Below are 23,969 nucleotides of genomic sequence, written 5' to 3'. Positions count from 1 at the left end.
GTTATTATTATTATGTGTGTGTATCTGAGAATCACAGTCACATTTCTCTTGCCTTCTAACTGGCAGCTCCAGGTTATTTCTCATTGTTCTCAGATGTTTCTCTGTTCTTGTGGTGCGGGTCCAAAGGGCATGGAGAATGGCGGAGTTAGTGAAACTAAGACTCCGTTCTTGGCCGGCCCCCGGTTCCTTGCAGGGCTCCATTTTTTGATTGGACCGGGACATAAGGCTACATCATGGTCACAGCTCCTGCTGAGCCGCAATCCCATCGCCTTCAGTGGCATCTAATCCAGTTGAGCTCTTAGAGGCTCTCTCGGATCACTGGCTTTGAGGGCACAGACTGCTGGGGTGGCTGTGCCTGCTAATAGGCCAGAGGCTGCTCGGGGCTCAGGGCAGAGACCAAGCCACCGGAAAGGGAAGGGCCCTTGTTGACTCAGTTTCTGGGCCACCGAGTGCTCAGTAACAAACAGTAAACAAAGGCAGAAGCACAGGCGGCAGAAGCAGCTCAGGGGAGAGACAGCACCCCTGCTCCTTGGAGAGTGGGCCACGATAAAGGCCTAGACGGTCACGGAGACTTTCTGGACGCAGCCTTTGACACAGGACGCAGGTACTTCTTGACGTCATTTACTTTCTCCTATCAGTCTGCATCAGGGGAAGGGTAAACCCGTGGGGAATAAGGAGAGCTCAGCAGGGCTAGGCCTTGTGTTAAAGGCTCTTCGCAGTGTTGTTTGGAGTATTACTTGTTTCAGGTTACTGGCATGGACTCATTCAAAAACAAGTGAAGGTACATTTGTTCCTAACAAAGAGTGGGCTCAACAGAGAGTTTAGAGTCAGACCAACCCTTGTTTGAATCACCACTTTGCTACTCAACATCTGTTTAAACTGAAACAAACTCTTTAACTTTGCTGAGACTCTTTCCTTACCTGTTAACTGGTGATGATAGTACACACTTTGTTGCAATGTTGAAGATCCCTGAGGTGATATATGGAAGGCAGGTGCTTGGAGGATAAGAGTAACCCAGTATATGCTAACTCTCCCTATCTTCTAGGAATGAGTGTTGCAGTTATTCCTTACAGGAGGTCAGTGGTTTAAGGTAAAGAGTCTCAAGTCATGTCTATGTAACGTCTAGGAAACAATGAACAAAAGAAAAAATGTCAATAATTCGTCTAATATAATATGCATGCTTAAAGGAAAGAAAAACACTCAGTTTTGAGTTTTTTGACACTTTAAACAACCTTTGTTGTTAAAGCAACAACTGAAATCAGAGATGAGTATCTCCTGGCTAAATCCCACAGTTTGCTATAGGCTATTAGCTGAAACTAAGCTATGACCTTATCAATTTAAGAAGCACTTACTCGTGTCTCCTGGGTGCCATGCTAGGTTCTAGGGTGTCGGGAATACCTTTCTCTGCTCAGAAGATCTTCCAGGTGAATGGAGGAGCCAGCAAGTTTACCTGCACAATAGCTTGTGGTGGTAGCAAGTGCTGAAGAGGCGAGGGATCCTGGAAGAGGGGCTGACTGAGCACTGTTTGAATTCTAGGTGAGAACTAGCGAGAGATGGGAGGGCAGGAGTTGGGGAAAGGCATCTTAGGCAAAGCAAACCTCATGTAAAGGCCTGTGCATGCATGCTAAGTCGTTTCAGTCGTGTCCAACTCTTTGTGACCCCACGGACTACATCAGCCAGGCTCCTCTGTCCACAGGAGTCTCCAGGCAAGAATACTGGAGTGTGTTGCCATGCCCTCTTTCACGGGATCCTCCCTACCCAGGGATCAAACCATCGTCTCTTACATCTCCTGCGTTGGCAGGCAAGTTCTTTATCACTAACGCCACCTGGAAAGCCGGAAGCTGATGTAAAAGTCCAGGGGCATGAATAAGCTAAGCACATTCTGGGAACAGCAAACAGGTTGGAATAACTTGAGTAAAGTGTGAGTGTGGGCATCTGATAAGAGAGAAGGCTGCAGAGGTGAACAGGGCAGATCAAGAAAGGCCTTCTGTAGCTTGTCTTTCACTCAGAAGGTCCTATAGAGTCATTAGTGATTTTAATGACGGAGATGTCATGACTGCATACAGATATTAGAAAGATTATTCTGGTAGTGATGTGGGTATGGGAAGAGTGACCTTGGAATAACGATGGCTTCCCTTGTGGCTCAGCTGGTAAAGAATTCACCTGCAATGCTGGAGACCTGGGTTCGATCCCTGGGTTGGTAAGATCCCCTAGAGAAAGGAAAGGTTACCCACTCCAGTATTCTAGCCTGGAGAATTCCATGGACTGTAGAGTCCATGGGGTTGTAAAGAGTCAGACACGACTGAGCGACTTTCAGCCTAACCTAAGGAAACAAGAAAGGGGATGTCGAGAACCTCCAAGCAGGTGCTAACACTGAAAAAACCAATCATGCATATATATATATATATTCATTATATACATTCATTCATATACATATAAATTCATTATAAACATTACTGATGTGAAGGATGTATACTGCACAATTTACAAGTGATAAAATACACAATACTCTTTACTGCTAATTCAGTATAGTCAAGGAATTCACAAGGAATGTATTCATTGATTTTTGCTGAACTCTTGTATCCTTTGTCAGCCTATGTTTGCAATTGACCAACGTGTGTAGTTTCAACATTAACTGATATTTTTGTTTACGCTGACAAGTAAGAAGAAAGTTAAGCAATGAAGGTGAATGTGTTGCTTCTACTCATTGTCAATGACATGAATGACTTTTGTGCGGAATTGGACAACAGTTTTGAATTCTGGAAGACTATTTCCCCAAATTTTGTTCTATTTTCAATATAATAGCTACAGATATGACATACTTCTGGCTTTAACATGCATTGTTGATTTTTTTTATCACTTTCTTAAGTCTTGTTGACTGAAAAAAAAAGCACAACCTGAAAGTTGAGCCTTATTTTTTATGTGAGGGCATTATTTAGGACCGGCGCCTGGGAAGGAAGCCTCTCAGATAGCTCTAGGGGACTATTCCAAAGAGGTAAGGGAGGAGCTGGGACACATAGGAGTTTTTGCTGAAAAGAAAAAAATAAACACTCACGTAATTGAGCATCGAAAGATTACTGCTAAACACAAAAATCAGACATCTCAAGTTAATGATTTTAGTGCCTTTCTATGTATGTGAAGATGCAACATTCTGGGCTCCTTGAAATTACTTCTTTGATTTGCATCTTAACTACCAAAAGTCAGTAGCCTGTTTTTCTCTATCTTGAATTCCCCTCTGCGGGGCCCGCTGTCGGGGTGGCTGCAGCAGTGGGTAACATTCATTGTTTACTGGAGTTTTATGTTTGTCAACAGTGTAGACAGTCAACAAAACAACAAACCAAGTCCTCATTTGCAGTCTTTGTTAATTTCTTCAGTGTAAATATCCCCACTGTGGCCAATTCTAAGTTTCCAATGCTCTATCTCTGGACAGGAAGTTGGAAGAGATAAGTACTAATACACCATCATGTGTAATTTCTATCATATACGTGGAGGAGAGCAGAGACTGCAGTATAGTATATAGTAAAATAATTAGGAAATGGTGGGTTTGAGCTTATGATTAATATAATTTATTTAATTGGAAGTTCCTATAACTTAATTTTTTGTTATACCTATGTTTAACAACCAGCTTGCAAAATTTCTGGGGATTTAATAGCTGGCTCTCACTAGTCGGTAGGAACATTCTTCAGCACATCACAGGATCCAAGAAAGTTTTAAGGAGGAACTTGCCTGGTGGTCCGGTGGTTGAGAGTTTGCCTTTCAATGTAGGGGGTACAGGTTTGCTTCCTGGTCTGGAAGATAAAGGAAATCAGTCCTGAATATTCATTGGAAAGACTGATGCTAAAGCTGAAACTCCAGTACTTTGGCCACCTGATGTGAAGAACCAACTCATTGGAAAAGACCCTGATGCTGTGAAAGATTGAAGGCGGGAGGTGATGGGGATGACAGAGGATGAGATGGTTGGACGGCATCACCGACTCAATTGACATGAGTTTGAGCAAGCTCCAGGAGTTGGTGATGGACAGGGAAGCCTGGCGTACTGCAGTCCATGGGATTGCAAAGAGTCAGATGTGACTGAATGACTGAAATGAACTAGAAGCTAAGATCCCACATGACTCCCGGCCAAAAAAACAGAACAGAAAACAGAAGCAATATTTTAACAAATTCAGTAAAGACTTTTAAAAGGATCTACATCAAAAAAACAAGTCTTAAAAGAGAATTTAAAAAAAATTTTTAAAGGAAGTTTTAAAGAGGCACAATCCATGGGGAGCGAAATATGATTAGTAGGGATAGAAGGAGAGACAAAGACAGGAATTAAGAAGAATACCTGCTTCTCTCTACGGGCAAATACATCACTCATCAAAACAGGAAATACAGGAATGGATTCAGGGGTGCAAGTCAAGGCTGAACTCTTTGGAAAGACCAATATGGAAAGAGGACTATGATTTAAATATAGAACAGAGAAGGATGGGGAATGTTTACAGCCTTCAGGAAATGTCGCCGGACTTCTTCAGATGCCTAGAGACACGGTGCTCACTCCCCTGGTGGGATCCTATTCTTTGAGTTCCCTGTATCTAAAGCCCCAGATCTGGCTCATCATCATTCAGTGGAGTTTGTTTGGCCAAGTTGTTGTGCAGTAATCCTTTTATTTTTTAACGGAGTGTTTACTTTGCCCTGCTATAAAATGAATGTAATGCTACTCTTCTTTTTAGCCTAAAAATACCTGGAAAGCAATGTAAACCTCCCCAGAAAGACTCTAGGACTGTCCATCACTCACGCTGCCTCTGTCAGTCTTGCTCATTGAAGTTAAGGTTATGGAGGAAGGAGAGGGCTGGCTTAGAAGGACTTGCTGACCCGAGAAAGTGCTGCTGGTGGGCCAGGCAAGTGTGCGCAGGGCACACAGCGTGTATGGGAATACGAATGAAAACAGCCCTGTTGACCACTTTTCCCCTTATCAACCCCCCTAGTCTCTGGCCCTGGTGGTCACTCAGCCCGCCCCCCATTATCCTTTTTTGCAAGTCTCTTTTACCCATAGCTTTTGTCTTCAGAAGCCTACCTTTTGCGTTCACAGAAGCCTAATTGACATTGAGCATCTGGTCCTGGTTCATGGCCTCGGCTTATCCTCTGATAAGTCCTTCACCAAATTCCTTCTCTTTGATTTGATAGAGTAGTTACCCAAGTCACCCAGAACATTGACCAGCCCTAGTTGGGGGTCTCTTTGGTTACTTAACACAGCAATTATACCTCCACATTTTAGTTGACTACAGCCATTGCCTGCTTGTCACTGGTTCTTCCAAACAAGCTAATAGAACAAGCAGGGCTTATGGCTTGTGATGTGCTGTGAACCACCCAGTGATCTTTGGTGATTTTGTTAAAATGCAGATTTCGACTCAGGAGACTAGAGGAGGCCCAGAGTCTATTTATAACAAGCTCCCCGTTGATGCCAATATTGTTACATCTGAGAAACCATGCTTTGAGCTGCAAGGAATGGGGTTTACAGCTTAGGCCAACGGCACCTGTAGCCCCACTGATAGAGCTTCGTCTGTTCTCAAGTGTTAGTTTTGTAGGTTTGTCCCTGCTTTATCCCTTGCCATCAGTGTTTACTCACCGTTAATAATATAAACAGCTCCCATTTCTTGAGACGATACTGTGTGTCAGACACGATAACCAACATCACATAGCTTCCCAGGTGGCATCAGTGGTGAAGAGCCCACCTGCCAATGAGGGAAACGTAAGAGATGTGGGTTCAGTCCCGGGGTCAGGAAGATCCCCTGGAGGACAGCATGGCAACCTACTCCAGTATTATTGCCTAGAGAATCCCATGGACAGAGGAGCCTGGAGGTTACAGTCCATAGGGTCACAAAGAGTCAGACATGACTGAAGCGACTTAGCATGCATACACGCACAGAGAAAATTAACTGCCCAAGGCAGACAATGGTCAGTCCAACTCTGACTTTTGAACCTGCCCTCTCAGCCACTATGATTTGCTAGTCCTGTTTTCCTTCTGGGTTTTTAGGCCCTGAAGTTAGTGTTTTTAGTTGCTCTCCTCCCAAAACTCTTCTTCCTGAGACTGGCTAACTCTCCTTCCCCAGACTTGGTTTTCATTTTATTCTTGGTCACAGGCAGCTGTATAGTTAATTGCCCTTATTTTTCTTGCCTTGATTGTAGAACTTCTGCTTATATTTCCTTGAGTTTAAATGGTTGTAATAGCCTAACATTATTGGAAATAGAGTAGGTAGTGAAGAAAAGTGAATAGGTAGTGAAAGGAGATTTATAGAATGCTGGGAAAGTACCAGTTCATGGTGGGTTGGTGTCGTTCAAGAGGAAGATTTTGAGACCAAGTCATCAGAACTGACTCTTCCATAAACTGTTGTTGTTCAGTCAATAAGTTTTCTCCGACTCTTTGTAACTCCATAGATCGAAGCATCCCAGGCTTCCCTGTCCTTCAATATTTCCCTAAGTTTGCTCAAATTCATGTCCATTGAGTCAATGATGCTATCCAACCATCATATCCTCTGTCGCCTCCTTCTCTTCCTGTCCTCAATCTTTCTTAGCATCAAGGTACATTCCAGTGAGTTGTCTCTTTGCATCAGGTGGCCAAGTATTGGAGCTTCAGCTTCAGCATCAGTCCTTCCAATGAATATTCAGGATTGACTTCCTTTAGGATTGACTGGTTTGATCTCCTTGCAGTCCAAGGGACTCTCAAGAGTTAAGGACTGTGTCTTTCTTTTTTTTTTTTAAAGTGAAAGGATAGAGAAAGCTTTTGACATAGACATCAGAAAGAGGTAGAAAGAGTACCCCCCCTTTTTTTTTCTTTTTTTTTAAGTGGAATCACACAGTACTTGTTCTTTTGTGACTGGGCTTATTCCATTTAGCTATTTTCAAGGTCTATCTATGTCGTAATCTGTGTTAGAATTTGCTTCCTTTTTATTTTATTTTATTTTTTTTTATGTTAATAAACTTCTGTTTGATTTTGTCCTGCTATTCTGTCATTTCTTACAGAGATCCTCAGCTAAGAACTCAGAAGGGTAAAGGGAAATAAGCCTCTATGTCACCCTAAGTCAGCTTCAATAATTGCCATAGTGAGCAGTCTTTTTTTTTTGGGGGGGGATGAAATGTCCTATAGATATCAATTAGGTCTAACTGGTCTATTGTATCGTTTAAAGTTTGTGTTTCCTTGTTAATTTTCTGTTTAGTTGATCTATCCATAGGTGTGAGTGGAGTATTAAAGTCTCCCACTATTATTGTGTTATTCTTAATTTCTCCTTTCATACTTGTTAGCATTTGTCTTACATACTGCGGTGCTCCCATGTTGGGTGCATATATATTTATAATTGTTATATCTTCTTCTTGGATTGATCCTTTGATCATTATGTAGTGACCTTCTTTGTCTCTTTTCACAGCCTTTGTTTTAAAGTCTAATTTATCTGATACGAGTATTGCTACTCCTGCTTTCTTTTGGTCCCTATTTGCATGGAAAATCTTTTTCCAACCTTTCACTTTCAGTCTGTATGTGTCCCCTGTTTTGAGGTGGGTCTCCTGTAGACAACGTATGTAGGGGTCTTGTTTTTGTATCCATTCAGCCAGTCTTTGTCTTTTGGTTGGGGCATTCAACCCATTTATGTTTAAGGTAATTACTGATAAGTATGATCCCGTTGCCATTTACTTTATTGTTTTGGGTTCGAGTTTATACACCATTTTTGTGTTTCCTGTCTAGAGAATATCCTTTAGTATTTGTTGGAGAGCTGGTTTGGTGGTGCAGAATTCTCTCAGCTTTTGCTTGTCTGAAAAGCTTTTGATTTCTCCTTCATACTTGAATGAGATCCTTGCTGGGTACAATAATCTGGGCTGTAGGTTATTTTCTTTCATCATCTTAAGTATGTCTTGCCATTCCCTCCTGGCTTGAAGAGTTTCTATTGAAAGATCAGCTGTTATCCTTATGGGAATTCCCTTGTGTGTTATTTGTTGTTTTTCCCTTGCTGCTTTTAATATTTGTTCTTTGTGTTTGATCTTTGTTAATTTGATGAATATGTGTCTTGGGGTGTTTCTCCTTGGGTTTATCCTGTTTGGGACTCTCTGGGTTTCTTGGACTTGGGTGATTATTTCCTTCCCCATTTTAGGGAAGTTTTCAACTATTATCTCCTCAAGTATTTTCTCATGGTCTTTCTTTTTGTCTTCTTCTTCTGGGACCCCTATGATTCGAATGTTGTAGCGTTTAATATTGTCCTGGAGGTCTCTGAGATTGTCCTCATTTCTTTTAATTCGTTTTTCTTTTATCCTCTCTGATTCATTTATTTCTACCATTCTATCTTCTAATTCACTAATCCTATCTTCTGCCTCTGTTATTCTACTATTTGTTACCTCCAGAGTGTTTTTAATTTCATTTATTGCATTATTCATTATATATTGACTCTTTTTTATTTCTTCTAGGTCCTTGTTAAACCTTTCTTGCATCTTCTCAATCCTTGTCTCCAGGCTATTTATCTGTGATTCGATTTTAATTTCAAGATTTTGGATCAATTTCACTATCATTATTTGGAATTCTTTATCAGGTAGATTCCCTATCTCTTCCTCTTTTGTTTGGTTTGGTGGGCATTTATCCTATTCCTTTATCTGCTGGGTATTCCTCTGTCTCTTCATCTTGTTTAAATTGCTGAGTTTGGGAGTCCTTTCTGTATTCTGGCAGTTTGTGGAATTCTCTTTATTGTGGCGTTTCCTCGCTGTGTGTGGGTTTGTACAGGTGGCTTGTCAAGGTTTCCTGGTTAGGGAAGCTTGTGTCGGTGTTCTGGTGGGTGGAGCTGTATTTCTTCTCTTTGTTCAGTCGCGCTGTGGGGAGGGAGGGAGGGATGCTGCAAACAAATGACACTGGCGTGCGCTCGCAGTGCCTCAGCCACACTGGGTCTGCCCCCGCTCACGGCGCGTGTAGCCTCCCTACCCACACTGCTCAGGCTCTAGGTTGTTCCGCCGGGAACAATCCGAGGCTGGCCCTGGGTTGCATGCACCTCCCAGGTCCAAGCCGCTCAGGTTCAGGCACTCAGGTAGTCCTCAGAGGCGCAGACTCAGTTGGGCCTGCGTTTTGTGCTCTTCCCAGGTCCGAGCAGCTCAGGTGATGAGGTGTTTGGTGAGCGCCAATGCTGCGACTTATCGCCTCCCCGCCACTCGGTTATCTGGGTGTAAAACCGGCGCACCTTCTCAGGCAGATGTTGACCATCCAGACCCCCAATAAGTTTTAGTTAGCAAAGAAGCCAGTTTTATAGATAATGTCTCTCTGGGGCTGCGATTGCCCCCTTCTGGCTCTGGCTGCCTGTCACCAAAGGGGGAAGGTCTGCAGCCGGCTATCTCTGTTTAGTCCTTTGTTCCGTGCGTGGGCTGGCGGTGTCTTAGGTTAGGGCTGGCTTTTCGCATGGTAGATATCCCACAGTCTGGTTTGCTAGCCCAAATTATTTCGCTCAGATAGTGCTCAGGGTATTCAGGCCAGATTCTTACTCTCAGCGATGCAGCCCGCGCTGCGCCTCCCTGCCCAGCCCCCGCTTGCTAATGGCGGATGCAGGCGTCTGCGCTGCTTCTCCGCTGGGGGAGTTACCGTAGGGCTCGCAATCTGCGAGTTTTAATTGTTTATTTATTTTTTCTCCCTGTTATGTTGCCCTCTGTGCTTCCAAAGCTCGGCACGGATTCGGCAGTGAGAAGGTTTCCTGGTGTTTGGAAACTTCTCTCTTTTTAAGACTCCCTTCCCGGGACGGAACTCCGTCTCTCCCTCTTTTGTCTCTTTTATTGTCTTTAATATTTTTTCCTACCTCCTTTCGAAGAGTTGGGTTGCTTTTCTGGGTGCCTGATGTCCTCTGCCGGCATTCAGAAGTTGTTTTGTGGAATTTACTCGACGTTTAAATGCTCTTTTGATGAATTTGTGGGGGAGAAAGTGTTTTCCCCGTCCTACTTCTCCACCATCTTGGCGCCTCCCTCAGGATTGTGTCTTTTCCAAAGGTTATTTTTAAGACATCTTTTGGTCACACTGCATGGCATGTAGGATCTTAGTTCCCAAACCAGGGATTGAACCCATGCCCCCTGCGTTGACAGCACAAAGCTTTAACCACTGGACCACCAGGGAAGTCTCTCTGGGTGTTATTTTTAATGGTATGTTCTGGATGGATAAATTTGGCTGAAGGATGTATCTTTACCCCCAAAAGAATATTTAAAACAAAGTATTCATTTTGCAGAGTTTGTGACAGGGTGAGCCTCTTCTCAGCTTAAGTTGGGAGCCCACTAAAGTCCCTGTTCTGCCTGAGTTCCGTCCATCAGAGGTTGATCTAGTTGTCACTTTGAGACAAGAGGGGACTAAGGTCTCTGTGAAGAGGGACCTTGCTAGACTTCTCTGGCTCCTGGACCCCTCTGGAGGCAGCAGACTCCATCTAGCTAGCTGGTATGCACAAATCATTGCCCCCAACACACTTAACCTCTCTCTGCTTCACATTTTCCCTTTCCCACAGAGTAATGCAATTAGCAAAAGGAATCACTCTTTGTCTTCGGCTGTCAGGCAGAAATGGTTACATTTAGATATAAAGCCTCGTCCCTTTTTATAGACCGAAGTGAACATCTGGAGAACGAGGACCAGAAACTTGACTTGTTAATGCCAATTCCAAGAACTTTGTCATGATATTTATTTTATTTTATATTTTAAATTTAATTGAGCTTTATTTTCCTACTTTATTGTTTTATTTTAATAGACTTTCCTTTTGGAGCACTCAGCATAAAGCCCTTGAGGTCCATCCAAGTGGTCGCAGATATCAACAGACTGCTTTCCATTGCTGAACAGTATAATGTGATGTAGCCACACCACAGTTTGTTTAACCATTCACCAGATGAAGGACATTATGGTTGCTGATAGTTTTTATTTTTTCTCTGTATCTTCACCAGCATTTAGTATTATAACTTTTTTCTCTACTAATAGGTAGATAGTGATACTTTGTTATAGTCTTAATTTTCCTTCCTCTTGTGGCCAATGATGTTGAACTGGTGATCTTTCCATGTGCTTATTCATTGTGTATGTATCTACTTCTTAAAGTGTCTCTTCTTGTCTGTTGCCCATTAAACTGGCGGATCCATGTCAATGTATGGCAAAACCAATACAATATTGTAAAGTAAAATAAATAAATAAAACTGAAAAAATAGACTTTATATTCTAGAGAAATTTTAGGTTCACATAAAACTGAGAGAAGATATAGAGATTTTCCCTGCACCTATGTATGTGAAGATGCAAGATACCTCTTCATCTGGGCTCCTTGAAATTATTCCTTTGATTTGCATCTTAACTATCTAAAGTCAGTAGCCTGCTTTTCTCGATCTTGAATTCCCCTCTGTGGGGCCCATTGTTGGGCATGCAAGAAGTGAAAGTTGCTCAGTCGTGTCCAACTCTTTGAGACCCCATGGACTATACAGTCGATGGAATTCTCCAGGCCGGAATACTGGAGTGGTTAGCCTTTCCCTTCTCCAGGGTATGTTCCGACCCAGGGATCGAACCCAGGTCTCCTGCATTGCATGTGGATTCTTTACCAGCTGAGCCACCAGGGAAGCCACTCATGCATAGGCTTCCCCATTATCAACATTCCCCACCAGCGTGGTAGATTTGTAACAACCAGTGAATATTCACTGACTTATCATCACCCAAAATCCATAGTATACATTAGGAGTCACTTGGTGTTACATGTTCCATAGACTTGAACAGATGTAAAATGACATGCATCCACCACGACAATGTCATACAGAATAGTTTCACGACCCTAAACAACATCTTTGTTCCACCTGTTCATCCCACCCTCCTCCCTAATCCTTGGCAACCACTGGTAGTTTTCTGTCTCCATTGTTTTGCCTTTTCCAGAATGTCATGTAATTGGAATAACACTGTATGTAACCTCTTCAGATTTTTTTCCACTTAGTTGAGCAATATGCATTTGTTTCTTCCACATATTTTAATGGTTTGATAGCTCACTTCTCTTTCAGTTCAGTTCAGTTCAGTCACTCAGTCGTGTCCGATTCTTTGCGACCCCATGAATCGCAGCATACCAGGCCTCCCTGTCCATCACCAACTCCCAGAGTTCACCCAGACTCAAGTCCATTGAGTCAGTGATGCCATCCAGCCATCTCATCCTCTGTCGTCCCCTTCTCCTCCTGCCCCCAATCCCTCCCAGCATCAGAGTCTTTTCCAATGAGTCAACTCTTCGCATGAGGTGGCCAAAGTACTGGAGTTTCAGCTTTAGCATCAGTCCTTCCAAAGAAATCCCAGGGCTGATCTCCTTCAGATGGACTGGTTGGATCTCCTTGCAGTTCAAGGGACTCTCAAGAGTCTTCTCCAACACCACAGTTCAAAAGCATCAATTCTTCGGGGCTCAGCCTTCTTCACAGTCCAACTCTCACATCCATACATGACCACAGGAAAAACCATAGCCTTGACTAGACGGACCTTTGTTAGCAAAGTAATGTTTCTGCTTTTGAATATGCTATCTAGGTTGGTCATAACTTTCCTTCCAAGGAGTAAACATCTTTTAATTTCATGGCTGCAATCACCATCTGCAGTGATTTTGGAGCACAAAAAAATAAAGTCTGACACTGTTTCCACTGTTTCTCCATCTATTTCCCATGAAGTGATGGGACCGGATGCCATGATCTTCGTTTTCTGAATGTGGAGCTTTAAGCCAACTTTTTCACTCTCCACTTTCACTTTCATCAAGAGGCTTTTTAGTTCCTCTTCACTTTCTCCCATAAGGGTGGTGTCATCTGCATATCTGAGGTTATTGATATTTCTTCCAGCAATCTTGATTCCAGCTTGTGTTTCTTCCAGCCCAGTGTTTCTCATGATGTACTCTGCATATAAGTTAAATAAGCAGGGTGACAGTATACAGCCTTGACGTACTCCTTTTCCTATTTGGAACCAGTCTGTTGTCCCATGTCCAGTTCTAACTGTTGCTTCCTGACCTGCATACAGGTTTCTCAGGAGGCAGGTCAGGTGGTCTGGTATTCCCACTTGTCCTTAGCCCTGAATAAAACTCCAGTGTCTGGAAGTACCATGGTTTATTTACCTACTCACCTACTGAAGGACATCTTGGTTGCTTCCAGGTTTTAGCAATAATAAATTAAGCTATCATAAATATTCGTGTGCTGGTTTTTATATTGACATAGGTTTTCAACTCCTTTGGATAAGTACTTGCTGGTCACATAGTAAGAGTATGTTTCGTTTTGTAAGAAATCCCCAAACTGTCTTTCAAAGTGGTTGTACCATTTGCATTCCCATCAGCAATGAATGAGAGTTTCTGTTCCTCCACATCTTTGTCAGCGTTTGGTGCTGTTAGTCTTCTGGATATTGGCCATTCTAATATCATTCTGAATGCTCCCTTGTGAAGTACGTACGTATTAAGGATGGTCATGTCTTCTTGGAATATTGACTCTTTCATTATAATACTATGTACTTCCTGGTATGGTAATTTCAAGAGCTCCATCTTACCTGAGCCTGGTTCTATCACTTGCTTGATTTCTTTAGACTGATTTTTTTCTTGCTTTTATATATGACTTGGCGATTTTTTGTTGAAACCCAGACATTATGTATTGAGTAATAGGAACTGAGATACACAGGCTCTTAGTGTGAGCACTTACGTTAATCTGGCCGGGATTTACATTGTTTTTACCATTTGGTGTAGCCATAGGTGTCTAAGGCTTCAACTTCTAGTATCTTTGCTTTTCTTTCCCCAGTTGTTTTGGGTTTCTCTAAAAATGACTTCTTAAATACAAGCCTTTTGCTGTCACCTTCAGTTTTTATACAGGAGTCCTGTTGATGTGGTGGTGAAGTGTAATGGTAGTTGCTCAGTCATGTCTGACTCTTTGCGACCCCATAGACTGTAGCCTGCTAAGCTCCTCTGTCCATGGAATTTTCCAAGCAAGAATACTGGAGTGGGTTGCCACTTCCTACTCCAGGGTTATCTTCTTGACCCACAGATCGAACCCACATCTCCTGTGCCTCCTGCATTGGCAGGCAGATTCTTTACCACTAATTCCAGCTGGGAAGTCCACGTGGTGAAGCGCAGAAGACAAGTTATGTTCCATAATCCTGTGATTAGGTCTCAATCTCCGTAACTTTGTTGCTCCATTGGGCTCTGACCTTCACACACTCTTCTTAGCTTCCTTCTCCCCTGTGGTGAGACAGGCAGGCTGGAGGCACTGGATTTGGGTATTTCCCTTCCCTTATCTTGGTTAGACTCGTAAAGTAGTTTTCCTTGAGGAGGAGATCAGGACGCTTTTGGCCTCTTTTTAAATGGTTACGTTTTTCCTTCTCCTGCTGGAAAGCATAAGAGGATTTTCTCATATTCCCCACGAGAATCTGGTGGGACTCCTGGAGATAAAACTCACAAAATGTGAGGTTCCTCTAAGATGGGGCTCTGCAGAATTTTTAACTGTCAAGATAGCTAGTCTACCCTAAACCTATGCAGCATGTCAGTTATAGTCTGTTTCCCTTCCTGGTACTGATTCCAGACACTTTTTTTTCTTATTGTGAGAATGGGAGTGATGACTTCCAAGCTCGTCACATGCTGAAGCAGAAACTGGAAGACTGCCTGTTGCATATTTTAAGACTTAATTCATGTAAATGCCATACCAGACCTTGATTTTTTTTAAAATGTAGTCCAATATATCACTCGTGTTTCATGGATTTTGAATTTTTTATCTTGTTTAAGAAAGAAGATTTTCACCATTTCATTTATAAATTCAGTATTATTATATCCTAAATCTCTCCCTTTCTTCCCCTCTTTTCTTTCTCTTTCCTATATAGATATATAATACTTAGTACTTTAATTAATTTTAAATATCGTGTGTGATATGAAGTATGAATCTGAATTTATTTTTGCCAAATGAACAACTATTATCCTAATATTATTAATTAGCCACTGAATAGTCAGTTAATTGGACTATAAAGAAAGCTGAGTGCAGAAGAATTGATGCTTTTGAACTGTGGTGTTGAAGAAGACTCTTGAGAGTCCCTTGGACTGCAAGGAGATCCAACCGTCCATCCTAAAGGAGATCAGTCCTGGGTGTTCATTGAAAGGATTGATGTTGAAGCTGAAACTCCAATATTTTGGCAACCTGATGCAAAGAGCTGACTCATTGGAAAATACTTTGATGTTGGGAAAGATTGAAGGCAGGAGGAGAAGGGGACGACAGAGAATGAGATGGTTGGATGGCATCAGCGACTCGATGGACATGAGTTTGGGTGAACTCCGGGAGTTGGTGATGGAGGGAGGCCTGGTGTGCTGTGGTTCATGGGGTCGCAAAGAGTCAGACACGACTGAGTGACTGAACTCAGTTCATTAGTCAGTGCATCTTTCCTCATTGGTTTAAATGAGTAAATTTTCTTATTCAACTTGGTTTATTTTATATTTTGTTACTCTGTTCATATGTGAATACCACACTGTTTTATTCAAAGGGGTTTTATAATACAACTATTCTTTGTTTTAATACTAAGTAAAAAGTCTCTGCAGCTCCTTATTTTGCACTTTCAGCTTCACCAGGGAGCCTAGCATTGTGGAGAACATACCAGGTGTGAAGCCACTAAATCAGCCACTGTGAACTTAGAGGATAATATACTTGCAATATTTTAGCTTTAATGAAAAGGTCTTTATATGTTGCTGAGGATTTTTCTTTAATTGTGGAGTTTTCCCTTGATGACATGTGCGTTTGATCCTTGGTCTCTCCATTGCCTTTATTATTCTTCTCATCTTCATTTAGATTTTTGTTTGAGCGAAAAACAATCAATTGTTCCAGCTAGGTAACTTTCTTTTATTTTCACACTGTCTCTAATTGTGCGCAAGCATGTTAATGCCCTTGACTCAGTAGCTCAAGGGATGTCCTATGTTCTTTAATTTTTAAAAATGATTTAGAATTTCATGCTTTTTTTTATTGTTAAAACTTGTCTTCTCTTACACTTGCCAGAATAAATATGTCACAGCATGGTTCTGTGACACTTTCAAACCACTTTGCATGCTTAATGTTTGGCGTTCAACATTTGGCTAATGTTGCCCGAAGATCAGAGAGAACTTTGAGACAGAATACTTCCGAAGCAGAGTAAAAGAGCGCGGTGAATGAAGATGAAGCACAGGAAATGAGTGGGGATAGGAGCTCGGTAGCCTATCAGCTTGCTGAATTCCGTTCTTTTACTTCATGTCGTTTGTTATTACTTGCTGGTGTGAAATTTCTCTAGGAAAAAGACTAGTGAAGGGTTTTTCAATCTTATTTCCATATAACATTGACTTTATTTCCCCGATCTGCCAATCATGTTATTTTTATAATAGAGATGTGTTTGTTGATTGGAGTGTATTAGAAGAAATATGTTCATGTTATTGTTTATCTTCAATATTTTTATTATTTTATCTTAACAAATTTCTAAGAAAAATGTTATTATCTCTTCCTATGACTGTCAATTTCTAAATTTCTCTGCATAATGTTGTCAATATTTTCTTTTTAGATTTTCTGGTTGTATTTTTGGTACATTTAAGTTCATGATTGGTATTTTTTTAAGGATTTTCTTGGTCATAAGTTTGACAAAACTTTGACTTCTGTCCTTTATTAATGTTGCTATGCTATTAATGGCTTTATTGTGGTTGGTGCTTCCATACAACTACTATGCTTAATTCTATCTTGTCCACTTTTCTATTTTAGATAGCTTCCTTTAAACAATTTTAGCAGAGTTTTCTTTTTCCTCTACTCTGATAAACTCAGGTTTTAGAAGAGCTTCTTTTTGATATTAAAGATATATAAAGTACAAAAATCGTAAGTGCTCATCTTGATGCATTTTCACAAACTGAGCATACTCGAGTAACCAACACGCAGATCGATAAATGCACCATTACCAGAACCCTTCCTTGTGCCTCTTCCAACATGATCCCTATCCCAGGTAACCTCTATCCTGACCTCTCATGGTTTTTTGTTATCCTGAATGAATTCTGACAGATGTATTCTTCATTAATTTACCATTTTATTTGGAAAAACTCCAAATGCCTTTCCATGGCCTGAGCATTCCTCTAGGACATGAACTCTGTTTATCTCCTCAACCTCATCTTGTTCCGTTCTACCTCTCCTACATCGCACATTAGCCAAATTAGCCTCTGTACACAAAAGACAACAAGCATGACTGATTGCTATTCTTTGAAAAGCCTGCTTACAAGTTTAGCCCTTGGCTGGTTTCTGGGAATTTAGTTTCCAGGAAAGTCTCCACCACTCTAACTGATAACTGACCTCCCCTTACCCCTCTTTTTAAATGACTGTAGATTGACTCAGATAATGTACTCTTGTGCATGGCTTATTTTGCTCACCATTCTATTTATCAGGTACGTTTAGTTGTAGTTTGTTAGTCTCTTTGCCGTTGAGTATTTTATTATGTGGTGTATACACTAAGATTTGTCTATCCTATTGCTTATAGGCATTTGAGTAGTTTCCAGTTCGGTGGTACTGTGAATACTGTTGCTATGTCCATTCACTGCATGCCTTTCGGACATGTATATATGAAGAGTAGAAATTTGACTTCATGGATATGTAGCTTTTGTGGACCCTGCCAGATAGTTTTTTTTCATTGTTGTACTAATTTATGGGGCTTCCCTGGTGGCTCAGCGGTAAAAAACCTGCCTGCCAATACAGGAGATGTGGGTTAAGTCCCTGAATTGGGAAGATCCCCTGGAGAAAGAAATGGCAACCCACTCCAGTATTCTTGCCTGGGAAACCGCATGGACAGCGGAGCCTAGCCAGAGGGCTACAGTCCATGGAGTTATAAAGAGTCAGACACAACTTAGCAACTGAGCACTCAGCACTAATTTATATCTCTGCCAATGAGGTATGCGAGTCCTAGTTCTTCTATATCTTCATCAACCCTTGGTACTTTATGTCTTTTTCATTTAGTTTTTCTGACACTTGTATAGTGGTATCTCATTGTGAATTGTAATTCTCTGATGATTGATAAAGTTGAGCATTTTTTAATATGTTTATTGGCCATTTTTGTGTATCCTCTTTTGTGATCTGCTTGCTTAAGTTTTGTCCTTTTTTTTTCTATTTGGTCTGTTTTTTAAAAACTGATTTGTGATAGTTTTAAAAATACATTCTGGATAAAATTGCTTTTTTTGATATATGTATTCTAGATATCACCTCCCCCTCTGAATTATCATTTTACTCTTTAATGGTGTTTTTTGCTAAACAGAGTAAATGCACCAGCCTTTTAGTAGGTACATTTGACCTTTTTACATGTACTGATTTCTGATGTATTACTGATGTATTTGGCCCTATTTTGTGTTTTATTTATTTATCATTATTTATCCTGTTTTTTCCTTTTTCTGCTTTCTGTTGGATTGATAAACTTTTTTGTATTTTTTTTTATAATCCTCTGTTATTTGGAAACTATTGATTGGATTTCTATTTTTGAGATGAGTACCCTAAAGTTTTTTTTTTTTAGCTTTATATGCTACTGTTAAGATAATTTCTAGGGTGAGTATAATTGCTTTATAAATGATCTACCTTTATATCTGATAACATAGAGACTTTGTCTTTGATGTTCTATAGTGCTGCTGCAATGTGTCTAGGTGTGATTTTATTTTGATTTATCCATTTGTGTCTAAGGACTCATATTTCTTAAACTCTGGAGAATCTTCAGCAATTCATTTATTTCTTCAAATAGTCCTCCTCTCTTCTCCTTCCATTCCCTTCTGGAACTTACACTTGAAAAATGCTGGAGCCTTCCAATTGTACCACATACCCTGCAGCTACTGTGATCTTTCAAAAGTATGAATTCTATTATGTTGGTCATATTTGCAACTCTCTGTGCTGGACGTTTTCCTAACCACCCTCTGGACTTTCTAGCTCTTCAATTACTTATACAGTCAATTTTTTGTATTAACTTTTTTCCTTTAGAGAAACCTAATTTTTTGTTATCCTGGATGATCTCTGACAGATGTACTCCTCATTAATTTACCATTTTATTTGGAAAAATTCCAAATGCCTTAGCATGGCCTGAACACTCCTCTGTGATGTGACTTGTTTACCTCCTCAGTCTTGCCTCTGTCGTACACTAGCCAGATTAGCCTCATGTACACAAAAAACAAGCACGACTGATTGCTATTCTTTGAAAAGGCTGCTTATAAGTTTAGCCCTTAACTGATGTCTGGGAATTTAGTTTTCAGGAAAGTCTCCACCACCCTAACTGATCAGAGTGGTTATCTGTGCTTAGATGGTGCAAACAATATGATTTGTGCCGAGAACATGCTTTCCTTCTGGGACTCTGGAATTTTGGTACATACTAGGCAGAGGGTGCATATGGGATCATTCCCCGGTGAAAACCTTGGGTGATGAGCTTCCGTGGTTGACTATATTTCACTCATGTCATTACAACTCATTGTTGGCGAGCACATCTTTTCTAACAGCTGGAAAAGGACTCTGGAAATTTTGTGCCTTCCCCCCCAGGATTTGCCTTATCTACCTTTTGTTTTCACTAATTTTGCTTTGTATTTTTTCTCTGCGTTAAATAATAACATGATGAGGACTATATGCAGAGTCTTTGAATCCTCCTCCTGAAGCATGGAACCTAGGTGTGGTCTTGGAAATACCACCCACACACATCTTAGAGACCTGTGAAGGAATAAGGTATTGCATAATATTTTAAAGTCCATTTCAAAAATCTCTTGTATTATTTCCAAAATTTCACAAAGACATTTCCAAGCACACTTAGTTTCAAGGTTAGAAGTCATAGAGATTATAGACTAACTATAAAAGCAAATAAATTCCTAAATTTCACAAAGACAAATGCTTTAATATACATTTTTACCTTTAAGAGCATCTTTGGCTATGTATTTTTAATAGATATACAGAGAGTGTAAAGAGGTCTCAGTGAATTAGTTATTCACTATAGTGAATCAGTTATTACAGGACTGGACATACCTAACTTCCTATTGCAAACACTGTTGTTATTTTTGGGTGAAACAAACATGCTTCTCTATGGCAAACCTTCAAACAACTGTGATTTAATTTCCAAGCATACACAGTTTCAAGGTTAGAAGTCACAGAGATTATAGACTAACTATAAAAGCAAATAAGTACTTATTCAGAACTTCCCTTTTAATAAGCTATAGCATAAATATAAATTCAACTTAAATTTTGGAATACCTCATAGGCAAATCACTTATCTCCTCCCTTATCTTTCTAACCTCGAGATTTCAAACACTGGGTCAACAATTTGTTTATTTGAAGTCTTTCATTAAGCACCATTAACATTATCATGATTTCAACAGAAATTTTTAGTAAGGTTGTATTAAGACATTATAACCCCCTCCTCAACAGTTCCAATTCATTACTGCCATGAGGTTTTCCGTCAGCAATTCTCCTCTGCCATCTTTGCAAGGCTAACTTCTTTATTGTTGTTCAGACCTCAGTTTGAATATTACCTCCTTAGAGAAATCTCTCTCTAAAAAAGCTAGCTGTTTACTCTCATTCATGTTTTTATCTTTGCAGAACACTTACCAAACTCTATTTTTATAGTTTGTTGTTTCTTTAGTCATTTATTTAATTTTTCTTCCTTCTTCCTCACTAGAACATAAACTTCATGAAGAAAGGAATTTGCTATATCCCCAGTGTCTTTCATGTAACTGGCAAGTAATCAATGTTCATGGACTGAATGAATGAAACAATAATGCTAGATTTAAAATTCTCCTGATATTTTAATAACTTTTATTTTATTTATTTATTTATTTTAGTAGGAGCCATACCCAAGTGTTTTATTATTGTCCACTAGGTCAGTTTTCTTGCAAATGTAACATGTTGGATGGTTTAAAAATACTTTTTTTTTTTTTTGTTATAGATAACTTTTTTTTTAATTTAATTTTATTTTTTAAGTTTACAATATTATACTGGTTTTGCCATATATCAACATGAATCCACCACAGGTATATATGTGTTCCCCATCCTGAACCCTCCTCCCTCCTCCCTCCTCCCTCCCCATACCATCCCTCTGGGTCATCCCAGTGCACCAGCCCCAAGCATCCAGTATCGTGCATCAAACCTGGACTGGCGACTCATTTCATATATGACATTATACATGTTTCAATGCCATTCCCCCAAATCATCCCACCCTCTCCCTCTCCCACAGAGTCCAAAAGACTCTTCTGTACATCAGTGTCTCTTTTGCTGTCTTGTATACAGGGTTATTGTTACCATCTTTCTAAATTCCATATATATGCATTAGTATACTGTATTGGTGTTTTTCTTTCTGGCTTACTTCACTCTGTATAATAGGCTCCAGTTTCATCCACCTCATTAGAACTGATTCAAATGTATTCTTTTTAATGGCTGAGTAATACTCCATTGTGTATATGTACCACAGCTTTCTTATCCATTCATCTGCTGATGGACATCTAGGTTGCTTCCATGTCCTGGCTATTATAAACAGTGCTGCGAAAATAAATCAAAATTTTCATAGAAATGAATGAAAATGAAAACACAACAACTCAAAACCTGTGGGACACAGTAAAAGCAGTCCTAAGGGGAAAGTTCATAGCAATACAGGCATACCTAAAGAAACAAGAAAAAAGTCAAATAAATAACCTAACTCTACACCTAAAGCAACTAGAAAAGGAAGAAATGAAGAACCCCAGGGTTAGTAGAAGGAAAGAAATCTTAAAAATTAGGGCAGAAATAAATGCAAAAGAAACAAAAGAGACTATAGCAAAAATCAACAAAGCCAAAAGCTGGTTCTTTGAAAGGATAAATAAAATTGACAAACCATTAGCCAGACTCATCAAGAAACAAAGGGAGAAAAATCAAATCAGTAAAATTAGAAATGAAAATGGAGAGATCACAACAGACAACACAGAAATACAAAGGATCATAAGAGACTACTATCAGCAATTATATGCCAATAAAATGGACAACGTGGAAGAAATGGACAAATTCTTAGTAAAGTACAACTTTCCAAAACTGGACCAGGAAGAAATAGAAAATCTTAACAGACCCATCACAAGCACGGAAATTGAAACTGTAAGCAGAAATCTTCCAGCAAACAAAAGCCCAGGTCCAGATGGCTTCACAGCTGAATTCTACCAAAAATTTAGAGAAGAGCTAACACCTATCCTACTCAAACTCTTCCAGAAAATTGCAGAGGAAGGTAAACTTCCAAACTCATTCTATACCCTAATACCAAAACCTGACAAAGATGCCACAAAAAAAGAAAACTACAGGCCAGTATGACTGATGAACATAGATGCAAAAATCCTTAACAAAATTATAGCAATCAGAATTCAACAACACATTAAAAAGATCATACACCATGACCAAATGGGCTTTATACCAGGGATGCAAGGATTCTTCAATATCCACAAATCAATCAATGTAATACACCACATTAACAAATTGAAAAATAAAAGCCATATGATTATCTCAATAGATGCAGAGAAAGCCTTTGACAAAATTCAACATCCATTTATGATAAAAACTCTCCAGAAAGCAGGAATAGAAGGAACATACCTCAACATAATAAAAGCCATATATGACAAACCCACAGCAAACATTATCCTCAATGGTGAAAAATTGAAAGCATTTCCTCTAAAGTCAGGAACAAGACAAGGGTGCCCACTTTCACCATTACTATCCAACATAGTTTTGGAAGTTTTGGCCACAGCAATCAGAGCAGAAAAAGAAATAAAAGGAATCCAAATTGGAAAAGAAGTAAAACTCTCACTGTTTGTAGATGACAGGATCCTCTACATAGAAAACCCTAAAGACTCCACCAGAAAATTACTAGAACTAATTAATGAATATAGTAAAGTTGCAGGATATAAAATCAACACACAGAAATGCCTTGCATTCCTATACACTAATAAGGAGAAAATAGAAATAGAAATTAAGGAAACAATTCCATTCACCATTGCAACAAAAAGAATAAAATACTTAGGAATATATCTACCTAAAGAAACTAAAGACCTATATATAGAAAACTATAAAACACTGGTGAAAGAAATCAAAAAGGACACTAATAGATGGAGAAATATACCATGTTCATGGATTGGAAGAATCAATATAGTGAAAATGAGTATACTACCCAAAGCAATCTATAGATTCAATGCAATCCCTATCAAGCTACCAACGGTATTCTTCACAGAGCTAGAACAAATAATTTCACAATTTGTATGGAAATACAAAAAACCTTGAATAGCCAAAGCAATCTTGAGAAAGAAGAATGGAACTGGAGGAATCAACCTGCCTGACTTCAGGCTCTACTACAAAGCCACAGTTATCAAGACAGTATGGTACTAGCACAAAGACAGAAATATAGATCAATGGAACAAAATAGAAAGCCCAGAGATAAATCCACGCACCTATGGACAACTTATCTTTGACAAAGGAGACAAGAATATACAATGGATTAAAGACAATCTCTTTAACAAGTGGTGCTGGGAAAACTGGACAACCACTTGCAAAAGATTGAAACTAGAACGCTTTCTAACACCATACACAAAAATAAACTCAAAATGGATTAAAGATCTAAATGTAAGACCAGAAACTATAAAACTCCTAGAGGAGAACATGGGCAAAACACTCTCTGACATACATCACAGCAGGATCCTCTATGACCCACCTCCCAGAATATTGGAAATTAATAACTTTTAATTAAAACATAACGTACTCTAAGCACACACATGTAACCACCATCCTGATCAGCAGGGGACATTAACAGTACTTCAGGATTCCCCCTTCCTTTGTTTTTCTTTCAAGTCAGTATGCTCGTCTCCCTAAAAATAACCATAATTTTGACTTCTAACACTTAGACTACTTTGTGAACTTTATGTAAATAGAATCTTGTATTATTTTTCACTCAGATTATTTCCTTTAAATATATCTATGATACTTATCCATGTTGTTGTATGCTATGATGCTAAGTTGCTTTAATTGTATCTGACTCTTTGCGACCC

The 23,969-nt window shown here is 39.8% G+C and overlaps 1 protein-coding gene across 1 annotated transcript in view; it reads left to right on the top strand.

Annotated features, from left to right (window-relative positions):
- Positions 1–481: 481 nt before the first annotated feature.
- Positions 482–23,969, top strand: part of FRMPD2 (FERM and PDZ domain containing 2) — a 103,142-nt gene continuing 79,654 nt past the window's right edge. The window contains exon 1 of the mRNA XM_061405618.1: positions 482–604. The gene's annotated coding sequence lies outside the window, so the exon portion shown is untranslated. The remainder of the gene's footprint in view (positions 605–23,969) is intronic.

Source organism: Bos javanicus, chromosome 28 (genome assembly GCF_032452875.1).
Source record: "Bos javanicus breed banteng chromosome 28, ARS-OSU_banteng_1.0, whole genome shotgun sequence".
Classification (NCBI taxonomy): domain Eukaryota; kingdom Metazoa; phylum Chordata; class Mammalia; order Artiodactyla; family Bovidae; genus Bos; species Bos javanicus.
This window is presented reverse-complemented; position numbering and strand designations above follow the sequence as displayed.